At 40.9% G+C, this 24,270-nt stretch overlaps 1 pseudogene; it reads right to left on the reverse strand.

Moving 5' to 3' along the window:
* Nucleotides 1-1,946: 1,946 nt before the first annotated feature.
* LOC121393893 lies at nucleotides 1,947-5,933 on the reverse strand (annotated as a pseudogene).
* Nucleotides 5,934-24,270: the final 18,337 nt, after the last annotated feature.

A 24,270-nucleotide genomic window follows, 5' to 3' on the forward strand; every position in this document is an offset into this window, starting at 1 on the left:
AAAAAAAAAAAAGAGTATTTAGTAAGGCCTTGGTCTGAGTTCATCTGCATGTGAATAAAAAGGAGGTACAAAGAGATGACACTGTGATAAAAAAAATATATAAACCTGGTATTCTCTAAGGGGTCATTCATCTTGTCCATGTCAATACAATCTCAGTGTCAATGCTAAGCTATTTTCTGCACATGACCAAACAGACAAGCTGTGCAGTGTTGCAAATGATGTTCTCAGTTTGTTTCCGTTTAATTCCAGCATATAGGGCTCCAGTGAGCAGTGTTAATAGCTCTCATTTTTCCCTAATGATAAAAAAATACACTGTGGTGTGCATACAATATATTTTAGAATGCCGGTGTTCCCAGAGGAAATTTTAAGTTCATTCATTAACCTGTACCTAGCAGTCTAATATAAAAATCCTTCACCCATGCTTATACATGCAGATACATTTTGCATCATGCAGACTCATCATTTTAAAACACTTTGCTGAGGTTGACATTCAACTGAAAAGCGGAAAGTATGGTATAATTATATAGACACAAGTGTTATTTTTGTCTGGCGCTCATCTTGGTTGACGTGTCTTTCTGTGGCTGCCAAGTAAAGAACGAACACCTTTGCATTTATTGGTATTGAATTGCTTTGGTCATAAATAGCATAAAAATGTTCCTTGAATAGCTCTAGGAGAGAATGACACACATTCATTATTTCTGTTACATTAGCTTTCATTTGACATAGCGAACAGATATGACTCGTTGAAGAGGTTTAGCAGCAATTCACACAATCCGTATGCGCACCACCCATGTATCATATTTGCACACATACAACTCATTTTCAGCATGAGTGGGTCAAGTCTGATTCTTTATAATACTGGGCTGTGGCATACAAGTTATGTAACTTTTGTATATCTAATGCAGTGAAATAGTAAGCTAAGGAAAGCTCAGACTCTGTAAATGATATGTTACTGTTGGCTCATGATGGCAGAACCACTTGCCCCCTTGCTTTTGGTTTTCATTTACCTTGTCATTTTGTTCCTGCAGTTTGTTATCCATCTCTCTCCTGCTGTATCGTAGGAATACTAACTGTTCTTGTAAGTACAAAATGGCATACAGCGTAAGCAGTAGCTATTAAACATTAAAATAAAAGGTCTGAGAACAAAAACAGGGAGAGCAAAGAGAAGAAAAGCTTTGATATTCCAAGCGTATGAGGAAACAGAGGTCATTAGAGGGTGAGCCAGGCAAATAGCATTAATAGAGAATTGCCAGTGGAAAGGCAGCAAAAATAGTTGGATGGAATGGGGTGGTTGAAATAGACAAAGCCAGAAGGAGGACTAGTAGGCAACACGGCATACTGGCAAATGATTTGGAGATACAGTAGAGCTGTCACACTTGACATACAGAAAAGCAAGAAGTAACAAGTTGTAGCATAAGAAATAAAACCAAAGCTGCATTGGCTTCTAACAGTAAAAAAACATTTGTGTTTTGTTTGTCCAAAACAATTCACGTTTATTACAAGAGAGCATAAAACTATTGATGTTTTATGGCACCTCTTTGCCTTTACATGGAGATACACAATATTCTTCTAAGGTAAGTTTTACAATATTTCTGTAGGTTAACAAGATATTAAACATGCATTCATTTCTCCAGCACCTATCTAGGTTGTTAATAGTGATTCCTGTACTTTTATTTATTTAAGAAATAAGAAAAGTCACCACAAACTATTATGTTCTGGACCCTGTAGTAGTACACAAAACGTTCACAGTAGCTGGGAGTAGAACAAACTTTACTAGAGAGGAAAGCATGGCTGAACTGCCAACAAGTTAGGAGAAAAGAGAGATAGAGAGGCAGATACTTGGGAAACAATAATCAGCAGAGCAGAGTGACACATCTCAATTTAAGATGTAACAGCGCCATCTACTGGCATTACATTAACAGTCAATACATAACACCCCTCCCCTCCTAGATAACATAATCCTCTAGGTGGCGGGGCCTTTGAATGACCCTTCTGGGCTGCTCCATTGGGACACTGATGACCTCTCCTTGTGGATTGGTCTCAGTATCTGCTGGTAACCCCTCAGGTACATCTACTGTCTGTTCAGCTGCAGGAATCTCTTCCTCTGGAAAAGCTAGAGGAGTTAAGTCACCTTGCAATCCAAACTGGCCATGGTTACCCTCTGTATTAGGACAAACATTGTCCCCTTGTCTGCTCCGCAGCTGATCAACATGTCTTCGAATAACACAGCCATCCGCAGTCTTAACCTTGTACGAGACAGGGCCTGTCGCTTCAACAATGACTGCTGGTATCCATTTTGGTCCCACTGCATAATTTCTGGCATACACACTATTGCCTGCTTCAAACATCCTCACTGTGGAGGTCTGTGCATTTTTATGGAATTTATCTTCCTGTTTATTTTGTACATCAGAAGCCAAGTCGGGATGCAGTCTGTCTAAACAGGTTTTAAGCCGTCGGTTCATCAAAAGTTCTGCAGGACTGCAGCCAGTGCTAGCAGAAGGGGTTATGTGCTGCTGCAACAAAAATTTTGCCAGTCTATAATTCCAGTAACTATCAATTATCCTTTTTAATGCATCCTTTGTAGTCTGGACCATGCGCTCAGCTTGTCCATTTGAGGATGGATGGAATGGTGCTGTTGTAACATGACGAATAAGGTTACTTTCCATAAATGCTCTGAAGTCTGATGATGTAAACTGTGCTCCGTTATCGGATACAATAGTGTCTGGGAGTCCATGGGTGGCAAACAACTTCCACAACACTTGAATGACTGCATGGGTGGTTGCAGATGCCACTGGAACAACTTCCAACCATTTGGAAAAGGAATCAACCACAAGGAAGAATGTCTGACCTTGAAAAGGCCCTGCAAAATCGATATGAAGCCGTGACCATGGGCTCCGCGTCACCTCCCATGGATGTACCCAGGCATTAGCAGGGGCATGTCGGTTGGTCTGGCAAGGGACACAACTTTTTACACATTTTTCAATACATTCATCTATTTTAGGCCACCAGACATAACTTCTAGCAAGGGCTTTCATATTTACAATGCCTGGGTGACTCTTGTGTAGGGCTTTAAGAACATGGTTTTGCCCTGCTTTGGGAATTACCACTCTATTTCCCCACAAAAGGCAACCTTTGTATGCAGAGAGTTCATGCTGGCATTTCTCAAAAGGTGTGAACTCTTCCTTTAAACTTATTTTTGGCCACCCCCTCCATACCCAGTTCAACACTCGAGACAATACTAGGTCAGTAGCTGTCATTCGGGCAATATCTGATGCCTGCAGAGGGGGACTAGGTAATGACTCTAGCATGAGGACCTCAGACAAGGCCGGTACTTGAAAATCAGGAGTGTTTACAGGTAAATGGCTTAAAGCATCTGCATTACTTATTTCTTTTCCTGGGCGGTACTGCAACTCATAGTCATATGCATTTAGCAATAAACACCATCTCAGCATGCGTGGAGAAAGTATCTGCGCAGTAGGCCCATTATTTTTAAACAGACCCAATAATGGCTTTTGATCAGTAATTATAGCAAAACTTCTGCCATACAAGTACTCGTGGAATTTCTTTACCCCTGCCACAATGGCTAAAGCTTCCTTATCAATCTGAGCGTAATTCCTCTCTGTGGTACTCATGGTCCGAGAATAGAATGCAATGGGAGCCTCACGACCGCCACTTACAGTATGACTCAAAACAGCCCCTATTCCATAAGGAGAAGCATCACATGTGAGGTTAAGAGGTTTACGCAAATCATAATGTACTAGCACACTGTCTGAGGATAAAAGTCTCTTGGCATCCTTGAAAGACTGCTCATGCAGGGCTGACCACTTCCAGGTAGAATTTTTGTCCAGTAGTCTGTGTAGTGGCTCAGCCACAGTAGCTTTGTCTTTCAAGAAGGAATGGTAGAAATGTAAAAGGCCGAGAAATGCTTGCAGCTCCTGTTTATTTTTGGGAACTGGAGCTTCATGAATGGCTTTTACTTTTGCATTTGTTGGATGTATTCCATTTGCATCAACTTGTATCCCAGGAAATCAACACTTGGTACTCCTAAAACACATTTTTCTTTCTTAAATTTTAACCTAGCATCTGCAAATCGCTATAATACTGCTCTTACCCTTTCAGTTAATGATGCCATAGAGTCTGCTCCAATGAGGACATCATCAAAATATGGCACCACCCCTGGAAGCTGGAAAGGAGGTCACCCGTCAATTTCTGGAACACACCTGGTGCAATGCAAACTCCAAATTGCAACCGTGTAGCTTTAAATGCTCCTTTTTGTGTGATAATTGTTTGTGCATCAGCAGCTGCATCATCCACCGGTAACTGCTGGTATGCTTGAGCCAAATCAAGTTTGGCAAATAACTTTCCTTTAGCCAAGGTGCTGAGAATCTGATTGACAGCAGGAATTTGATATGGATGTTCCTGTAATGCCTTGTTGATTGTACATTTATAGTCAGCACATATCCTCCCTTCTCCATTTGGCTTCAGTACAGGCACTATTGGGGTGGCCCAAGTTGGGTGGGTTACTGAAATTAGCGCTCCTTGTTGCACCAAGCGATCTATTTCAGCATCTATTTTTGGACGGAGAGCAAATGGTACAGGACGTGGCTTCATGCGTATTGGGGCAACTTTGGGATCCAGCAGGAATGATATTGGTGAGCCCTTTAATTTGCCAAGGCCTTCTTCAAATACACTGCTAAAGTCTTTGAGGACACTTTGCAAAGAGTCTGTCGTTGCATAATTTACTCCAGTTAATTGAATTCCTAGGGGCTCAAACCATTCTACTCCTAATAAGCTTGCTCTCTGTCCTTTTGTAATAATGAGGCGTAGTTTTCCTCTGTCTTTTCTATAGTGGACTTTAACAAAGCAGGCGCCCACAATATCCACAGGCTTTTTATTGTAATCCACAAATCTAACTTCACATGGTAAAATAGGTGGGCCATTAGTGGGCCATAATGCATGGAAAGTTTCCTCTGAAATTAAGGACTAGACACAGCCTGTATCTACCTCCATTCTACATTTAGATCCTTGTAGTATTACATCAGTGAATTTCTTTTTGTGCTTTGGCTCATTTTCAACACTATTTATAATTTCTGAGACATAAATATCTGTTTCTGCTTCCTTCTCAGTAGTGTCATTTTGGATTTTGACTATATGTGTTGCATCCCCAGATGGAGTTGCTCTGGCTTGCTTGTGTCTCTGTGAATTATCAACTTGGCGGCAGACTCTCTGTATGTGGCCGTGCGACGCTCGCATTTGTGACACACAGCATTTTGGAAATTACAGTTTCCACGCAGGTGACCTCCCCCACAACTGGGGCACCTTAATTTTACTGGATCTGATACCTGTGCTGATGCTGGCATTTTATACACTTGATGCAGCTCTGGTGCAATAACTGAACTGGCAGAGGCCTGTATCTCCTTGGAATGTGCAGATGCAGCCTCATAAGCAAGTGCTTCCTCCTGGGCCAAAGCAAAGGTTAGGTTGTGCTTTGCTAGAAGCCTTCTTTGCAGTGCTGCATCCCTGACCCCACACACAAGACGATCCCTTAGCAAGGATTCCAAGCTGCTGACAAAATTGTAGTTTTCTGCCAAACTGCGCAGCTCTGCTATTTAGGCAGCAATACTCTCACTTGACTGCTGGTTGCGTCTGTTAAAGTGGAACCTCTTAACAGTTTCAGATGTTGTGGGTGCAAAATGATTTTTAAGCTGCTTAATAATTTCCTCAAATGAGTAGTCACTGGGTTTAGTGGGGGATACCAGAGAGCGAACAATCTCATAAGTCTTTGAGCCTATAACACTCAGCAGAACTGCACGTTTCTGCACAGGGTCTGTCACCTTATTTGCTTCTAGAAAGAACTGCAGTTTCTCTGCATAGGAATCCCAGGAGGATGGCCTGGCAATGTCAAACTCCTCTATGTGGCCCAGGGACACCATTATGGAAATAATAAAGTTCCCTTTTACTCACTGGGATCTTGTAGTTGTAGATTTTTTATGGGTTATATCCCATCCTCGTCGCCAGTATTATGTTCTGTACCCTGTAGTAGTACACAAAACGTTCACAGTAGCTGGGAGTAGAACAAACTTTACTAGGGAGGAAAGCATGGCTGAACTGCCAACAAGTTAGGAGAAAAGAGAGATAGAGAGGCAGATACTTGGGAAACAATAATCAGCAGAGCAGAGTGACACATCTCAATTTAAGATGTAACAGCGCCATCTACTGGCATTACATTAACAGTCAATACATAACAATAACATTGTTGTTTCCATTCACTACTCTGGGACTTGTGTCAGATAAGGGAATCACCTTCACCTGAACAGAACCTGTGGGTGGAGCTTAGCTCTTAGAATATTCAATACTTATTATACCCCAGCCCTCAATGACAGAGGTCCCATGATCCATTTGAGCACATTGAAACAAATTTATGCCAAGGTACTATCAACATACTTCTCTGTACCAGTAAGCCTGGAAGAGACTTTAAAGTATTTAAACAGTGTGAGACTCACAGTGAAGCAGTTTGATAATGCCTGGCTGTCACTGCAGGGCAAACTGTATGTACGGGGCAATATAAAATACCTGTCAGACTTACCGAACCGGGAGGGACCACCAATGGGAGGAAGACAACCCTTACAGCTCCTCTACTGATACACCCTCCAATGGGAACAGACGGAGATCAGTGAAGGTGTAGTAAGGGAGCCTGGGATTCCTGGCAGGGTGCGCTGGTCTGTGAAGGAGCAGGTCTGGTGTCTGTAGAGATATAGGAGGATGCAGGATTAGTTGCTGAGCAGTTAGGAGTAGGGAGGACGTCACAGGAACTGGTGCAGCAATCACCTTAGCATCAACTGCAGGTAATTATGGATGAGTAGTTGGCAGAATGACGATCAGCACAGATGTCACAATAACCGCTTCTCTAACTCGTAGGTTGAGCAGATAGCGCACGTTGATGGAATGTCACAGGAAAAGGGTTCCCAGGGTGAAGACTGAAGCGTAGTCGAGAAGGATAAACTGGATCGGCAGTGGTGATAACGTTCAGATGATAGACAAGAGTCAAGGCAAGAATACGTAAACTATAACAGGCAAAAGTTCGGCAACAGGTAAACAGGTACTGGCAAAGTTCCAAGGGTTAATACAGCAAGCGAAGTCAGAAGGCAAGCAGGTGTTAGCAACAGGAGTTCAATATATCAAGCAGGGTTCAAGGGGTTAACACGGAAGCGTAGTCAAGACAAGCAGGTTCGGCAACAGGAGTTCAGATATAACAAGCAGGGTTCCAAGGGTTAAGCAGGAGCGTAGTCAACAGGCAGAATCAGGGTCAAAACCAAAGTTCAATAATAATCAGAGAAACTTACTCACAACAGCTAGGAAAACGATGTCCGAGCACTGGGAAAAATTCTGCGCCGAAAGAAATACAGTCGCCAGCGTCAATATGCTGCGCCCAGCAAATCTCTTGCGCCGGCGTCACGGCACCCACGTTGTGACGTCACTGGAACGCATCGCGCCGAAGAAACGTATCTCCCGAAAAAACTGGTAAGTACCTGACAATACCTGAGCCATTTAAATAAGAGTGTCCCTGGGGCTGTGGGGTGGAGGAGAGTCAAGAGCATTTTTTGGTGGGTTGTTCTGTATCATGTAGTTTATATGAGGGTGTGCTGAAGGTGTTGGGTATTTATAATATAGGAAACAAGGAAAAAAGACCGCTACTACTCCCCACAGGTACTCTTCCAGGTGCTCTGTCAAGCAGTATCCGACTGCTAAGCATACAATAGGTTCAGGAACAAATAGACGGCACTTCTGGAAAAGATTTATTGCTGCTGTATATCCTGACGCGTTTCGGGAATTAATCCCTTAGTCATAGGTAACAGTGCATACCAAACAGCCACATTTTATACAAAAAATAACAGTGACCCCTAGTGGGTACTCAATAAAAACATATTATTTTTTTATTTAAATATCTCTAAAACGTCTTGCATGGTAATACTGTTAAAAAAGTTAAAACCCAAACAAACTGTAAATATATGTTTCTTGTGTATCACGGTCTAATTCGGTTTGACGTTGATTTAAGGTCATGAAGAGGAGGGGGGGGAGGGGGAGGGAGAGAGGAAGGGGTGGGAGAAAAGTGAGAGATGGAAGACAGGTAGAGATTAACTCCTACTCTGCTCTGGATCTTATAAGGGTGACAAATCTAGTATAGATAACTAATATCGTGTTTAGAGTTGAGACCATTAGGAATTCTGGTATCCAATTTGAGAATCCAGAAGGCCTCTCTAAGATTTAATCCATGGATAACATCCCCTCCCCTATTGGGTATTTTTACTTTTTCGATTACCTTGACTTTTAGGTCCCTGATGCCACCCAGTGAGCATGTCTTAAAATGTCTCCCTACCGGGGTGGTTTCCTCCTTATTGGTTATGCTCCTGATGTGTTCTCTAACTCTCTCTTTTAGAGTGCGGGATGTACGACCCACATATTGCTTGTTACAATGATTGCACTCAAGGAGGTATACTACATTTTTAGTATTGCAGTTGTAGAACCCTCTATTTTTGAACACCTGTCCTGTGTTGTTAGATCTAAAGTCGGGACCTACGAAAATTACTTGGCATGTTTTACACTTATTGGCACCACACTTGTAAGTGCCTTTCACTGTTAGCCAATTGTCTGCTACATCGAGTGGGATAGACGAGACCTGGCTAGGGGCTAATATTTTGCCCAGGGTAGGGGCCTTTCTTGGTACACATTTGACATCAGTTTTAGCCAAAATTTCCGACAATTTACTGTCTGCTTCTAATATAGGCAAATATTTTTTAACAATTCTACAGATTTGTGCATACTCCTCACTGTATTCAGTGACAAAAAATAGTTTTTGTTGTTGGGTCCCTCCCTCCGCCCCCTCACCTGCAATCTGGGTGGCACTAGTTTTCTCTCTTCCCGATTTAGATTCTGTTTTCGCTTTTTCATAAGCGGTTTTAATTAGTTTGTTGGGGTACCCTCTATCCTTTAATCTCTCCCCCAACTGTCTCGACTGGAGATCGAAAGTGGCGTCCTGACTGCAGTTTCTACGAAACCTGACGAATTGGCTATAAGGTATACTGTTAAGGGTATGTTTCGGGTGGCAACTATTGTACTTTAGAATGGTGTTGCCTGCCGTTGGCTTCCTGAAAATTTCAGTGTCGATCCTATTCGTATGTGTGTTCCCTTTTAGGGTGAGGTCCAAAAAACAAATTTAATTTTTGTGATGTTCAAGTGATAATTGAAGATTATAGTTATTGGTATTTAGGTATCGATGAAATTCTTCTATTAGGCCAATTGGGCCGTTCCATATAAACAACAGGTCATCGATATACCTACCATACCACACTATGTGTGATCGAAAGGGGTTATCACATACATAGACGTGGCGTTGCTCCCACCGACCCATGTAAAGGTTGGCGTAGGAGGGGGCAAAGGATGCCCCCATGGCAGTGCCACGTCTCTGAAGGTAGTAACCCCCGTCAAAGTGAAAAAAATGCCCCTCCCTCCCCCTCCCCCCCCCTCCTCTTCATGACCTTAAATCAACGTCAAACCGAATTAGACCGTGATACACAAGAAACATATATTTACAGTTTGTTTGGGTTTTAACTTTTTTAACAGTATTACCATGCAAGACGTTTTAGAGATATTTAAATAAAAAAATAATATGTTTTTATTGAGTACCCACTAGGGGTCACTGTTATTTTTTGTATAAAATGTGGCTGTTTGGTATGCACTGTTACCTATGACTAAGGGATTAATTCCCGAAACGCGTCAGGATATACAGCAGCAATAAATCTTTTCCAGAAGTGCCGTCTATTTGTTCCTGAACCTATTGTATTTATAATATATGTTTTAATGATTATGCTGAGAGAGCCTGCGGAATCATTCACAGGAACCATCGTGTATATTATTTTGTCTGTGATTTGGTATCACCTCTGGTGTATGGGATGCAAGACAACTATCTGGAGAGAGAATGAGTCAATAGACCTTACAATAAACAAAATCTTAAGGGAAAACGTTTTATTAAGATAAATGAGATCCAAAAGCAAAGTGTGAATGAGAAATATTGGATAAACTTGGACTTCTCATGGACTCATTCTTCTACATTCTATTTGTAAATAATGTAAACATTGCCTTATTGTATTATTCTGATATGTAATGATTTTGTTTTTAAATTTCAAACCCTGTTTGATGTTCGAGTTTTTTTTCCAGGGTTTTGCCCGAAAACTCAAATGAGTTGAGCGATTCGAGGTTTTTTTCACCGAAAAACTCGATCAATTTGCGTTTTCTGGTTTCAGGACTCGAATTTGCAGAATCATGGTTTTGCCATTCAAGTTTTCTCTTAAATAAGATACCATTTGAGTACCAAGTTCAGTAGAGTTCCTTTGAGGTAAAAAAAAACTCTGTCACTCAACCTTTGATAAATAACCCCCATCATGTGGATGGAAATGGGGTAATATCGATAAAAATAATGCAAAGATGGATTGGTTGACAAAATAAAACATCTAATAATTAAATAAATGAAATCACATACTTTACTGGCACAGGTAACTACACACTATTTAAGATTTTATAAGGCAGGATTGAAAGGCATTATAATAAAATGGGCTAAAGGCAGTATCCGTTTAGTGCTCTGAAAAATTTGAACCAACCTTCATTGTATTGCCCCTGGAAAGAAATGCTTTTATATTTAATCCCTTCCAGTAAATGCCAAGTCTATAGAAAGAAAAGCAAAACCTCAGATTTGCTACCAGGGTAAGACCTAGCATTAACATGGAAACCGTTATAATGGAATGTAATGTTGCTATACAGTATATATAGACAAATACATTGTTTATTGGAAACTGAAAGGACTTTTCATCAATACAGTGTGCAATGTTAAAACATGCATAGATTTTAGCATGAAAACCTTATTTGTTCTTTTGAATGCAATAGGGAATTAAGTTAAAATGTTTGGAACAGGTTCTATTGACTTTGTGGTACGAGATGTAAATGACAGCTACCAAACATTTAATGGAACGAGAGCCCTGTATAAGACATCATATATTAATTTGCGTCTTTCAATAGTGTCTTTTCATGGTCCGTGAAGTCATCTCCCACTCTGTGGCATTTTAAACAAGGGCAGCTGTGTAAAAAGTCAATTATTTGGTGAAGTTGCTGCAACAGACTTGGGAGCCTAGTTAGATGTTTATGTATTTTAACTTAATACTTATGGGAAATGTTGGAAAAAAACATTGACATATGTTCAAATTCATCTCCATTTTTAGATTCTTGTGATATCTTTTGGTATAAAAACCTGATTGTTTAAAGAAGTACACTCACTTTCAAGTTTATTTCCACTGGAGAATTTATATGAATCTGAAGAACATCTAATAACTGATGCAAAGAAAAACTAAGAAGAAAAAATTGCAAAACCACAAACAGTGTGAAGCTAGCAATCCTTGCCTACAAGGCTGTGAAATAGGTTGAATTTCATTCAAACATCAAATGCTATTAAATGTGTTTTGTGTTGCATAAGGGACCACTTTCTGCCTCACATTTCCATGTTTTATTCAAATGGGAAATCTTCTAATAGGCATTTAAGATGCACAGACAAATTGGCTGAGACAGAAACTCAAGTTCACCTTGATTCTGATTTTGAAGATCCATCATTTTCTTCATTTGCTTTTTGTGTGATTGAAAAGTAACATTATTTCATACCACACAAAAAATGCCAATAAAACAAGGCAAAGGAGAAAAAGAAAATCGACTTCTGGTCAAATTACTTTCAGTTTATAAAAGTAAACTAGGAAGCAGTATGCTTGGGAATGCTTTAATGCTTTACAGAGTATGTTCAGCCACTTACGTCTTCTCTACCCAAGTGAAGCATTCACCAACTGGGGTCAATTTCAGCACATACCAAATAACCTATAATAGTATTTTTCAAGTGTAGGAAGAAACGGCAGCAACCTAAAAAGCCCATGAATCATGGGGATGAATAGAATAGCCAGTAACTCACAGCAACCAATCCTAAACGGTATCTGATCAATCTATTTCATATTTCATTTCATGTATCATATACAATAATGAAATCAAATCAGTTATTGTTTGCTTTGTGCTTTAACACAAAAACATTGGTAGAAAGGCTTCTGGTAGAGGTCTTATAAACTAATGTACTGTATGCACACTATGAGCATTGACATGCTTTAAGATGGCATTTTTTTTTTGCTGGCAAGCAACCTGTTTCCTGCCATCCCAGTTTTTTCATTTATTTTATGGTTAAAGGGATACTGTCATGGGAGAACATGTTTTTTTTTTCAAAACTCATCAGTTAATAGTGCTACTCCAGCAGGCGTCTGCACTGAAATCCAATTCTCAAAAGAGCAAACAGATTTTTTTCAATTCAATTTGGAAATCTGACATGGGGCTAGACATTTTTTTATCAGTTTCCCAGCTGCCCCAGTCATGTGACTTGTGCCTGCACTTTAGGATGGAACTACTTTCTGGCAGGCTGTTATTTCTCCTACTTAATATAACTGAATCAGTCTCAGTGGGACTTGGCTTTTACTTTTGAGTGTTGTTCTTTGATCTACCAGGGAGCTGTTATCTTGTGTTAGAGAGCTGCTATCTGGTTACCTTCCCATTGTTCTTTTGTTAGGCTGCTGGGGGGAGGGAGGGGTGATATCACTCCAACTTGCAGTACAACAGTAAAGAGTGACTAAAGTTTATCAGAGCACAAGTCATGACTGGGGGCAGCTGGGAAATTGACAATATGTCTAGCTCCACTTCAGATTTCAAAATTGAATGTAAAAAAATCTGTTTGCTCTTTTGAAAAATTGATTTCAGTGCAGAAGTCTGCTGGAGCAGCACTATTAACTGATTTGTTTTGAAAAAAAACATGTTTTCCCGTGACAGTATCCCTTTAACAATGTTCAGTGTGTTATGTACTATACATTTTTCTGTCCCTTGTTTATAAAATGTAATTATTAAGTAGAATTAAGAAAAAAAATGTCAGCCACAATTTTAAATTAGAAATTGGGAACCTAAACCAACACTTTTTTATGGGGGAAAAAGTTATTTTTATTTCTTGAAGTTTTATAACACATGCAATTTCTACCAATTCTGCCCTTCCCATATTTGTGTGCTGTGCATTGACAGGGCTGGACTCCATTATTCACTCCATTTTGTCAGTTATTGTTTCAGGCTAAATGGCCACAACATTCCTTACCAGCTCATATAGGCTTTCTTTTATGTTATTAACTTCTCATAAGAAGCTGATAAGGACCATGGCATAGAGTTCCTTGGGAAGGCCAGCAGAAAAGGGCTGTATAGTGTTGAGCGAATCTGACCAAATTCACTTAACGCATTGAATACAATTTTCATATCCCACAACATTTTTTCTACTATACATTAGAATCTATGCGCATTTCTTTAAAAAGTGAAATGCCACAAAATAGTTCACTCTTCCCTAGTTGTATATGAAATACCACACAACTGCAACAAGCACCAATAAAGGAAGGTGGTTGCTAGCAGTGAAGGCAAAGTCATGAGCCCTTTAGTCCTCATATATATACAGTATTTAAATAAAATCAAGAGGGAGAAACCATTGTGCTGAAGAATATAATTATAAAAACATTGGGTATACAGTAGTTATAGTATATTTAGATCGATGGACATCCATATGCATGAAGCTGCTGAATTTCATTTCTACAAAATGTGGCTTAATAAAGAAATAGCAATAGGTGAAATTTCTTGCCAGTTTCATTCTTTGCACGGTGCAGACCTGTGCCAGAAGAGATAAGTTGAATGTTTGGGTGAAAACACTGTTAGGATTGTTTCTCTGCTTTTAGGAAATAACTTTGCATGAAACAGTTGTTTTTTGTTCGCCATGGATTTTCAGTTGATTAAATCTCTGAATGTTCTGCCACTTTTAGATGTAAATGAGCTGTCTGTGCTGAATGTAATTGGCATGTGCATGAGATCATCACTACCCAATCAGAACAGCCTTCCCTGTCCCAAGCTCTGAAAGAAATTTCTTAATGCTGTTAAAATCCCTGCTTACTTACTGCATAACTCAAAACTCCATGGTTCCCTTCTCCTTGGCAGAGGGTGGAAATCCATCACTTTGTTTGCTCCTGATCCTTTTATCAACTCGATAATCTGAAGTGAAGATCTAGCTAAAGTGAGATTTCTCTGGTCATTTCCCTTTTTTATTTTACATAAATAACCATTGTAGTTTTTTTCTGAAAGATAAAAAAGTTACAAAAACAATGGAATATTTCAAAGACCAGTTTAAAAATAAATTATGATATGTAAAACTTTTAGAGCTCCCTATCAATACAAATGTTAGGAATACAAATAGGGATTTTTAAGCCCACTGTAAGAAAGCTTCTTTGCACTGAAAGCTGCAGAAAAACAGCATGCAAAAGTAATTTGTAAGCACTATAGCCAAATTGTGGGTCTAACATCTAAACTGTAGGCACAGTCAAAAATAAATTTCTTCACTTAAAAGTGCAAGCCACAAAATTATAGCAGAGGCTTTACCGAATTAAGCAAATTATAGTATAAATTACAGATAAAAACATATCAGACAACAACTGCATAACAATGTCCATTAAGTGCTGCCTAAAAGCATTAAATCATTGGTTTGTATGGGTTACTGTTATGTTTAGTATGCACTACATTCAGATGTAGAATTGCTATTGCATTTAAGCCCCAAGTGATTCCTAGGTAAGTCTTCTTTCTCTGTAACAAGTGAGCCGGGGGCAATTCCCTTGTGAGACAGCATCACAATATAGCTCATCTCTGTCAAAACAGGCAACTATAATAAGTAATACAAACTATGGGGGAAATGTAATATTGGATGCTAATGCAAACATAGTTCACAATTCATACACAATGTGAATAAATGTTCGCAAAGTGAAAAATGTGCGATGCACAGTGTATGTAATAAAAATTACCAATTGCAAACCGTTTTTTGTGAAACTCAAGAGCAGGTGCTAAAGGTTCACAATGTGCAAGTAAGATTTGCAATGCAATAAAAGCCTAACGAAAAATATTACATTGCAACATGCAAATTTTTATTCGCAAAGATTTGCACTTTTCAAATTTTATTAATTTCCCCCAATGTATCATCTTTAGAAACATTGGTGTCCCTTTGATTATTACATAAGTAGATGTACATCTACATTGTAAATACTTTTTTATTATACATGCTGGTTGCTTTTCTATGTTCATGATAGGGCACATATTTTGTAAATACCTAGATGTGCCTATATTATTTCTCACATTATATACTGTGTAACATCCATATAAAATGGGAAATATTACAGTAGCCTCAGTAATTTATTTAAATAAATTATATTTTTTAGCATTATGGGGCAGATTTATCAAAGGTTGAATTTCTAAGTGAAATATACTTCGGAATTCGCCCATCGAATGGCTACACTTCAACTTTGAATATAGAAGTCGAAGTTTTTTTTTACCGAATTTGACGAATCAAACGATTCGAACGATTTTACTTCAATTACAAAAAACTTAGAAAAATGCATTAGAAGGTTCCCATAGGCTAACGTAGGCAGGTTTAATTTGGCAAACTATTGAAGTCGAAGTTTTTTTAAAGAGACAGTACTTCGATTATCAAATATTTGAATATTCAAACTATGTTTCTTCAAATCGAATTCGAAGTCAATTCAAAGTCGTAGTATCCTATTTGATGGTCGAAGTATCCAAAAAATTACTTTGAATTTTGAATTTTTTTACTTCGAAAATACCCTCAAATTCACTTCGACTCTTGATAAATATGCCCCTTAAACTACTTTTAATAACAAAAATGTCCTTCTTATTATGTCACAGGTGCAGAACAGTATAAGTATAAGAACTGCCATTACCAAAATGCATGGGTCCAACCTTGGTCGTCTGAGTTTTTTTCAAGCATCATGGGTGACCAGAGATTTCATCTTGGGGGTTGTAAAAAAAATCTTTGCAGGTGGCCTGGGTCTTCAAACTTAAATAATTCACTGGTACTACTTCTGAGGAGTTGTAACACTACAACTGTTTAGGGGTAATTCACAAAATTGGTGATATTGAGACAAAATAAAAGTGGAGAAAAGAATGTCAGATTTCCCACCAAATTAACAAATCTATATCTCCACCTTTGTAAATTTGTCTCTTAAACAGACAAATTTCAGATTTTGTCTTTTGCACAACATTTTAATGACATTTTTTCTGAATGTGTCTTTAACTCTAGGGATGTCGCGGACTGTTCGCCGGCGAACTTGTTCGCGCGAACATCGGCTGTTCGCGCTCGCAGAATGTTCGCGAACGTCGCGCGACGTTCGCCATTTTGGGTTCGCCTTACCTGGCGCTTTTTTTTGACCTCTCACCCCAGACCAGCAGATACATGGCAGCCAATCAGGAAGCTCTCCCTCCTGGACCACCCCCACACCCCCTGGACCACTCCCCTTCCATATATAAACTGAAGCCCTGCAGCGTTTTTTCATTCTGCCTGTGTGTGCTTGCAAGAGCTAGTGTAGGGAGAGAGCTGTTACTGATTTCACTTATTTCTTTGAGGGACAGTTGATAGTAAGTTTGCTGGCTAGTAATCTACTTGATACTGCTCTGCCCAGTGTGTTCTTCATTTTCAAACCACTGCCACTTAGCTGTGTGAGCTTTTTCACATTCTGTCTAAATATCAATAATAATACCGTCTCCAGAAACACCACCTGAGTGACGTTTTTCAAGCAGCAATAATATATTCCGTATCCACCACTGCTGTAGTGTATACGTTGACCTTGTAGGCATTATTTGCCCAGTGTGTTCTTCATTTTCCAACCACTGCCACTTAGCTGTGTGAGCTTTTTCACATTCTGTCTAAATATCAATAATAATACCGTCTCCAGAAACACCACCTGAGTGACGTTTTTCAAGCAGCAATAATATATTCCGTATCCACCACTGCTGTAGTGTATACGTTGACCTTGTAGGCATTATTTGCCCAGTGTGTTCTTCATTTTCAAACCACTGCCACTTAGCTGTGTGAGCTTTTTCACATTCTGTCTAAATATCAATAATAATACCGTCTCCAGAAACACCACCTGAGTGACGTTTTTCAAGCAGCAATAATATATTCCGTATCCACCACTGCTGTAGTGTATACGTTGACCTTGTAGGCATTATTTGCCCAGTGTGTTCTTCATTTTCAAACCACTGCCATCTAGCTGTGTGAGCTTTTTCACATTCTGTCTAAATATCAATAATAATACCGTCTCCAGAAACACCACCTGAGTGACGTTTTTCAAGCAGCAATAATATATTCCGTATCCACCACTGCTGTGGTGTATACGTTGACCTTGTAGGCATTATTTGCCCATTGTGTTCTTCATTTTCAAACCACTGCCACTTAGCTGTGTGAGCTTTTTCACATTCTGTCTAAATATCAATATAATACCGTCTCCAGAAACACCACCTGAGTTGTTGTTGTTTTTGTTTTAAAAATAATGCCAGGCAAAGGCAGGCCGCCACGCAGAGGCACTAGGGGCCGTGCTGCTATGCTATCCTGTGGCCCTAGGAAATTGCCCAGTTTTAAAAAGGCAATGACCCTGAACTCCCAAAATGCTGAAGAGGTAGTTGACTGGCTTACACAGCACACCCCATCCTCTACCGTTTCTAACTTTACCACAACATCCTCATCCTCCACTGCTATGGGCACCCCACGTAACACTTCCTCCACCACCGGCGCCCCTTCTTCACTGGAGTCAGAGGAGTTATTTTCACATGAGTTTCTTGAACTGAGTGATGCGCAACCATTATTGGCAGAAGAAGATGAAGGAGATGAGGACGTTACACCAGATTTAATTCTGGCAGAGAACACAACAGAGATGGACATAATGAGTGATGACGAGGAGGTCCCCGCTGCTGCTTCCTTCTGTGAGCTGTTAGAAGAAATTGATGCATCTGAGGAGAATGATGATGAGGAGATTGATGTTTTGTGGGTGCCCAGTAGAAGAGAGCAAGAGGAGGATAGTTCAGATGGAGAGACGGAGAGTCAGAGAGGCAGGAGGAGAATAAGACTTGGAAGAAGCAGGGAGGACAGCTCGCAGGGAACAGTAGGGCAACAACATGTATCGGCACCTGTGGTCAGCCGGCCAACGCACCCGCCATTGCCGCCAACGCCGCCAACTTCTACTGTTACCGCCAGATTGCCAGCTTCAAAAAGGTCAGCAGTGTGGGATTTTTTTAATGTGTGTGCCTCTGACAAAAGCGTTGTAATTTGCAATGAGTGCAGTCAGAAACTGAGTCTTGGGAAGCCCAACAGCCACATAGGTACAACTTCTATGCGAAGGCACATGAACGGCAAGCACAAAGCACTTTGGGAGCAACACCTCAAAGGCAACAGGCAAACTAAAAGCCACCCTCCTTCTGGTCCAGCATCTTACTGCTCTACCTCTGCTGTCCTTGACCCGTCTGAACCACCCTCCACTCCGCCTTCCACCTTGACCACCAGTTCCCATTCCCAGTCATCTGCCCCCAGCCAAGTTTCTGTGAGGGCCATGTTTGAGCGTAAGAAGCCAATGTCTGCGAGTCACCCCCTTGCCCGGCGTCTGACAGCTGGCTTGTCTGCACTCTTAGCCCGCCAGCTTTTACCATACCAGCTGGTGGACTCTGAGGCCTTCCGCAAATTTGTAGCAATTGGGACACCGCAGTGGAAGGTACCCAGCCGCAATTTTTTTTCAAAAAAGGGAATACCACACCTGTACCACCATGTGCAGAGCCAAGTCACCGCATCTCTGTCACTTAGTGTTGGGCCAAAGGTCCATATGACTACTGACGCATGGTCCTCCAAGCATGGTCAGGGCAGGTATGTCACCTACACTGCCCACTGGGTGAACTTGGTCATGGCTGGGAAGCAGGAAATGTGTGGCTCAACAACGACAGTGGAGTTGGTGTCACCGCCACGGATTGCACGCGGTTCTGCCACCACCTCTACTCCTCCTTCGCTCTCTACCTCGTCTTCTTCCTCTTCTTCGTCCTCTGCTGCTGGGTCCTCCTCCTCCACACCTGTGCACCCCCAGCTCCCCCATGGCTATTCGACGTGCCAGGTACGCCGTTGTCATGCTGTCTTGGGGATGACGTGCCTGGAAAGCAAAAACCATACCGGATCTGTACTCCTGTCATCTCTGCAGTCACAGGCCGATCGGTGGCTGACCCCACACCAACTGAAGATCGGAAAAGTGGTGTGTGACAATGGAAGCAATCTGTTGGCAGCACTGAGACTGGGCAATTTAACACATGTGCCCTGCATGGCACATGTTCTGAATTTAATAGTACAACGTTTTGTCTCAAAGTACCCAGGATTCCAGGACGTTCTCAGGCAGTCCAGGAAGGTGTCGGCCCATTTCAGACGTTCCTATACAGCCATGGCACGCCTTGCTGACATTCAGCAGCGGTACAACATGCCAGTCAGGCGTTTGATTTGCGACAGCCAGACTCGCTGGAATTCAACGCTCCTCATGTTGGAACGTCTGCTGCAACAACAAAGAGCCGTCAACGAATACCTGTTTGAACTGGGTGGTAGGACTGGATCTGCAGAGCTGGGGATTTTTTTCCCCCGTTACTGGGTGCTTATGCGCGATGCCTGCAGGCTCATGCGCCCTTTTGAAGAGGTTACAAATATGGTCAGTCGCACCGAAGGCACCATCAGCGACCTAATACCCTTTCTTCCTTTCTTCCTAATATGCTTTCTTCCTGGAGCGTGCCGTGCGACGAGTGACAGATGAGGCTGTAGACCAGCGTGACGAGGAGCAGGAAGCGCACGATTTCTGGTCGGAATCACCAGAACGAACCCAGGCACCTGCTGCAACGCAGGGAGAGGTGTCAGAAGTGGAGTCAGAGGAGGAAGGTGGCTTTGTGGAGGAGGAGGACCAACAGGAGCAGGCTTCCCAGGGGGCTAGTGGTGACCTTTTGGGGACCCCTGGTCTTGTACGTGGCTGGGGGGAGGAGACCGTGGATGATGCAGTCCTTGATAACGAGGAAGCGGAGATGGATACCTCTGCATCCAACCTTGTGAGAATGGGGTCTTTCATGCTGTCATGCCTGTTGAAGGACCCCCGTATCAAGAGGTTTAAGGAGAAGGACCTGTACTGGGTCGCGACTCTACTAGACCCTCGGTACAAGCATAAAGTGGCAGAAATGTTACCAACATACCACAAGTCTGAAAGGATGCTGCATTTACAAACCAGCCTGCAAAACATGTTGTACAATGCTTTTAAGGGTGATGTCACTTCAGGAACTCATCAACATTCCAGGGGCAGAGGTGCCAGTAATCCTGCCACGAGCGCACCTGCAAGGACAAAGCACTTTGGCCACTCTGTAACGTCAGACATGCAAATGTTTTTTTGTCCAAGGCAGCGGCAGAACCCTTCTGGATCCACCCTCAAAGAACGCCTCGACCGGCAGGTAGCGGACTTCCTGGCATTAACTGCAGATATCGACACTCTGAGGAGCGATGAACCCCTGGACTACTGGGTGCGCAGGCTTGATCTGTGGCCAGAGCTGTCACAATTTGCCATGAACCTCTTGTCTTGCCCCGCCTCAAGTGTCCTCTCAGAAAGGACCTTCAGTGCAGCAGGAGGGATTGTAACTGAGAAGAGAACTCGCCTAGGTCACAAAAGTGTGGATTACCTGACCTTTATTAAAATGAATGAGGGGTGGATCTCGGAGGGTTACTGCACGCCGGAAGACTTGTTCTGAGTTTCTGATTCTGACTCCCCATGCAGCTGTCCTTCTCTGCACGCCTCATGACTCCACATACAGCTGTCCTTTAGCGTCCTCCTCCCTCCACCACCGTTACAAACTAGGGTGCAAACCCTACTGGTTTAATTTGAATCCAGGTAAATCCTGAGTTTTTCTGGCCTCTGTGCTTCAGTGGCTGCGACCAAAAAAAACAGAATATTTTCAGCATTTATATGGCATATTTTTTCTGGCCTCTGTGCTTCAGTGGCTGTGACAAAAAAAATGAATATTTTCAGCATTTATATGGCATATTTTTTCTGGCCTCTGTGCTTCAGTGGCTGCGACCAAAAAAAACAGAATATTTTCAGCATTTATATGGCATATTTTTTCTGGCCTCTGTGCTTCAGTGGCTGTGACAAAAAAATGAATATTTTCAGCATTTATATGGCATATTTTTTCTGGCCTCTGTGCTGCAGTGGCTGCTACCAAAAAAAACAGAATATTTTCAGCATTTATATGGCATAATTTTTCTGGCCTCTGTGCTTCAGTGGCTGTGACAAAAAAATGAATATTTTCAGCATTTATATGGCATATTTTTTCTGGCCTCTGTGCTTCAGTGGCTGCGACCAAAAAAAACAGAATATTTTCAGCATTTATATGGCATATTTTTTCTGGCCTCTGTGCTTCAGTGGCTGCGACCAAAAAAAACAGAATATTTTCAGCATTTATATGGCATATTTTTTCTGGCCTCTGTGCTTCAGTGGCTGTGACAAAAAAATGAATATTTTCAGCATTTATATGGCATATTGTTTCGGCCTCTGTGCTTCAGTGGCTGCGACAAAAATAAATGAATATTTTCAGCATTTATATGGCATATTTTTTCTGGCCTCTGTGCTTCAGTGGCTGCGACCAAAAAAACCAGAATATTTTCAGCATTTATATGGCATATTTTTTCTGGCCTCTGTGCTTCAGTGGCTGTGACAAAAAAATTAATATTTTCAGCATTTATATGGCATATTGTTTCGGCCTCTGTGCTTCAGTGGCTGCGACAAAAATAAATGAATATTTTCAGCATTTATATGGCATATTTTTTCTGGCCTCTGTGCTTCAGTGGCTGCGACCAAAAAAAACAGAATATTTTCAGCATTTATATGGCATATTTTTTCTGGCCTCTGTGCTTCAGTGGCTGTGACAAAAAAATGAATATTTTCAGCATTTATATGGCATATTGTTTCGGCCTCTGTGCTTCAGTGGCTGCGACAAAAATAAATGAATATTTTCAGCATTTATATGGCATATTTTTTCTGGCCTCTGTGATTCAGTGGCTGCGACCAAAAAAACAGAATATTTTCAGCATTTATATGGCATATTTTTTCTGGCCTCTGTGCTTCAGTGGCTGTGACAAAAAAATGAATATTTTCAGCATTTATATGGCATATTTTTTCTGGCCTCTGTGCTTCAGTGGCTGCGACCAAAAAAAACAGAATATTTTCAGCATTTATATGGCATATTTTTTCTGGCCTCTGTGCTTCAGTGGCTGCGACCAAAAAAATTGAATATTTTCAGCATTTATATGGCATATTTTTTCTGGCCTCTGTGCTTCAGTGTCTGCGACAAAAAAAATTATATTGTTAGCATTTATATGGCATATTTTTCCTGGCCTCTGTGCTGCAGTGGCCGCGACAAAAAAAAATTAATATTGTTTGCATTCATATGGCATATTTTTTCTGGCCTCTGTGCTGCAGTGGCTGCGACCAAAAAAAACAGAATATTTTAAGCATTTATATGGCATATTTTTTCTGGCCTCTGTGCTTCAGTGGCTGCGACCAAAAAAATTGAATATTTTCAGCATTTATATGGCATATTTTTTCTGGCCTCTGTGCTTCAGTGTCTGCGACAAAAAAAAATTATATTGTTAGCATTTATATGGCATATTTTTCCTGGCCTCTGTGCTGCAGTGGCTGCGACAAAAAAAATTAATATTGTTTGCATTTATATGGCATATTTTTTCTGGCCTCTGTGCTGCAGTGGCTGCGACAAAAAAAAATTAATATTGTTTGCATTTATATGGCATATTTTTTCTGGCCTCTGTGCTGCAGTGGCTGCCACAAAAAAAATTAATATTTTCAGCATTTATATGGCATATTGTTTCTGGACTTCTGGTTCAGTGGCTGCGACAAAAAAAACATAATTTTTCAGGAAAGTACACATGCCTAATTTTTCAGGGTTCTGCAACAGTGGCAAAATCGCATCTTTTATGGTCACCGCAGGTGATCAATAAAGTAGACCAAAACTGGGCCCACACTGCAGAATCAGTGTTTTTTGGTTCACTTCACTGTACATTGAATTACCTCTGCCTGACCGTGCACGTGCGCACAAGCACGGTGACTGCTAAACACACCACTACAGAAATATTGCCACCAACAGGACGAACATCCTGGAGGTGACAAGTAACTAGTAATTAAAAACTATTATTTGCTCACTTGACGGTATCATTCATTAAAGCTCTTTGCGTCTTTTTGCGTTGCAGTAAGCACCGCGTTTCGTCTTTGCGTGTGAACAGGCTGTAACTTTTACACGACTTGATTGGCATGTAGACGCCGGACGTTTTAAAGCATTTTATTACACAGGTTTAGAAATGTAGTGTGATTTCTGCCCTTTACAGCACAAAACGCAGCGCTGTGTCAACAATGGATTTTTTAGAAACATTTTTGCTTTTGATCCCCCTCTGGCATGGCACTGTCCAGGTCGTTGCACCCTTTAAACAACTTTAAAATCATTTTTCTGGCCAGAAATGTCTTTTCTAGCTTTTAAAATTCGCCTTCCCATTGAAGTCTATGGGGTTCACGACGTTCGCGAACCGTTCGCATTTTTGACGCAAGTTCGCGAATATGTTCGCGAACTTTTTTTCCGACGTTCGCTACATCCCTATTTAACTCTTACTAATCCTGCCAGTCAGCTATCAAATTGGAATTTCTGGGGAGGGGGTTATTTTACCGAGGAAGATTATACATATTTTTTTTCAGGATAACCTGGGCTTTCTAAATCTGCCTACATGTTTGGGTAATTCTACTTCTGTAACAAGGTACAAGGGTCTATACAAAAAATGCTATTTTGTCTAATATAGGGATTCGTATCAGAAATATCTTTTATTATCTTAGGTCTAGTGTCTAAGTGCTGCCAAAACTAAAAAATTGCCTGGGAAGCTTTACTTTTCCTTTAAATAATATGTTCACTTAAATTGCTGATATTGCCCCATTCATTAAGCTAAAACAAGTAAAATAATGCAAATGTGAGTTAGAAACTTTTAACATATCAAATTGTTGAAAGCACACTTTTTTTGTTTAATCAGTGATTTACTTGTTTTGTTAATGAATCTTTTACACCTATAGCGTTAGACAGAAAATTGTGCCCTGACTATAAAATGCTAATCCTCATTAATATGATAATAATTTCCAAATGGGGCACCTACAAGAGGTGTGAAATGAAGATTGGCTGAACCAAAGCAGAGAAAATTATTTTAGAATTGATCTGACACATGGGGAAGAGTTACAG

Source organism: Xenopus laevis, chromosome 5L (assembly GCF_017654675.1).
Source record: "Xenopus laevis strain J_2021 chromosome 5L, Xenopus_laevis_v10.1, whole genome shotgun sequence".
Taxonomy (NCBI): domain Eukaryota; kingdom Metazoa; phylum Chordata; class Amphibia; order Anura; family Pipidae; genus Xenopus; species Xenopus laevis.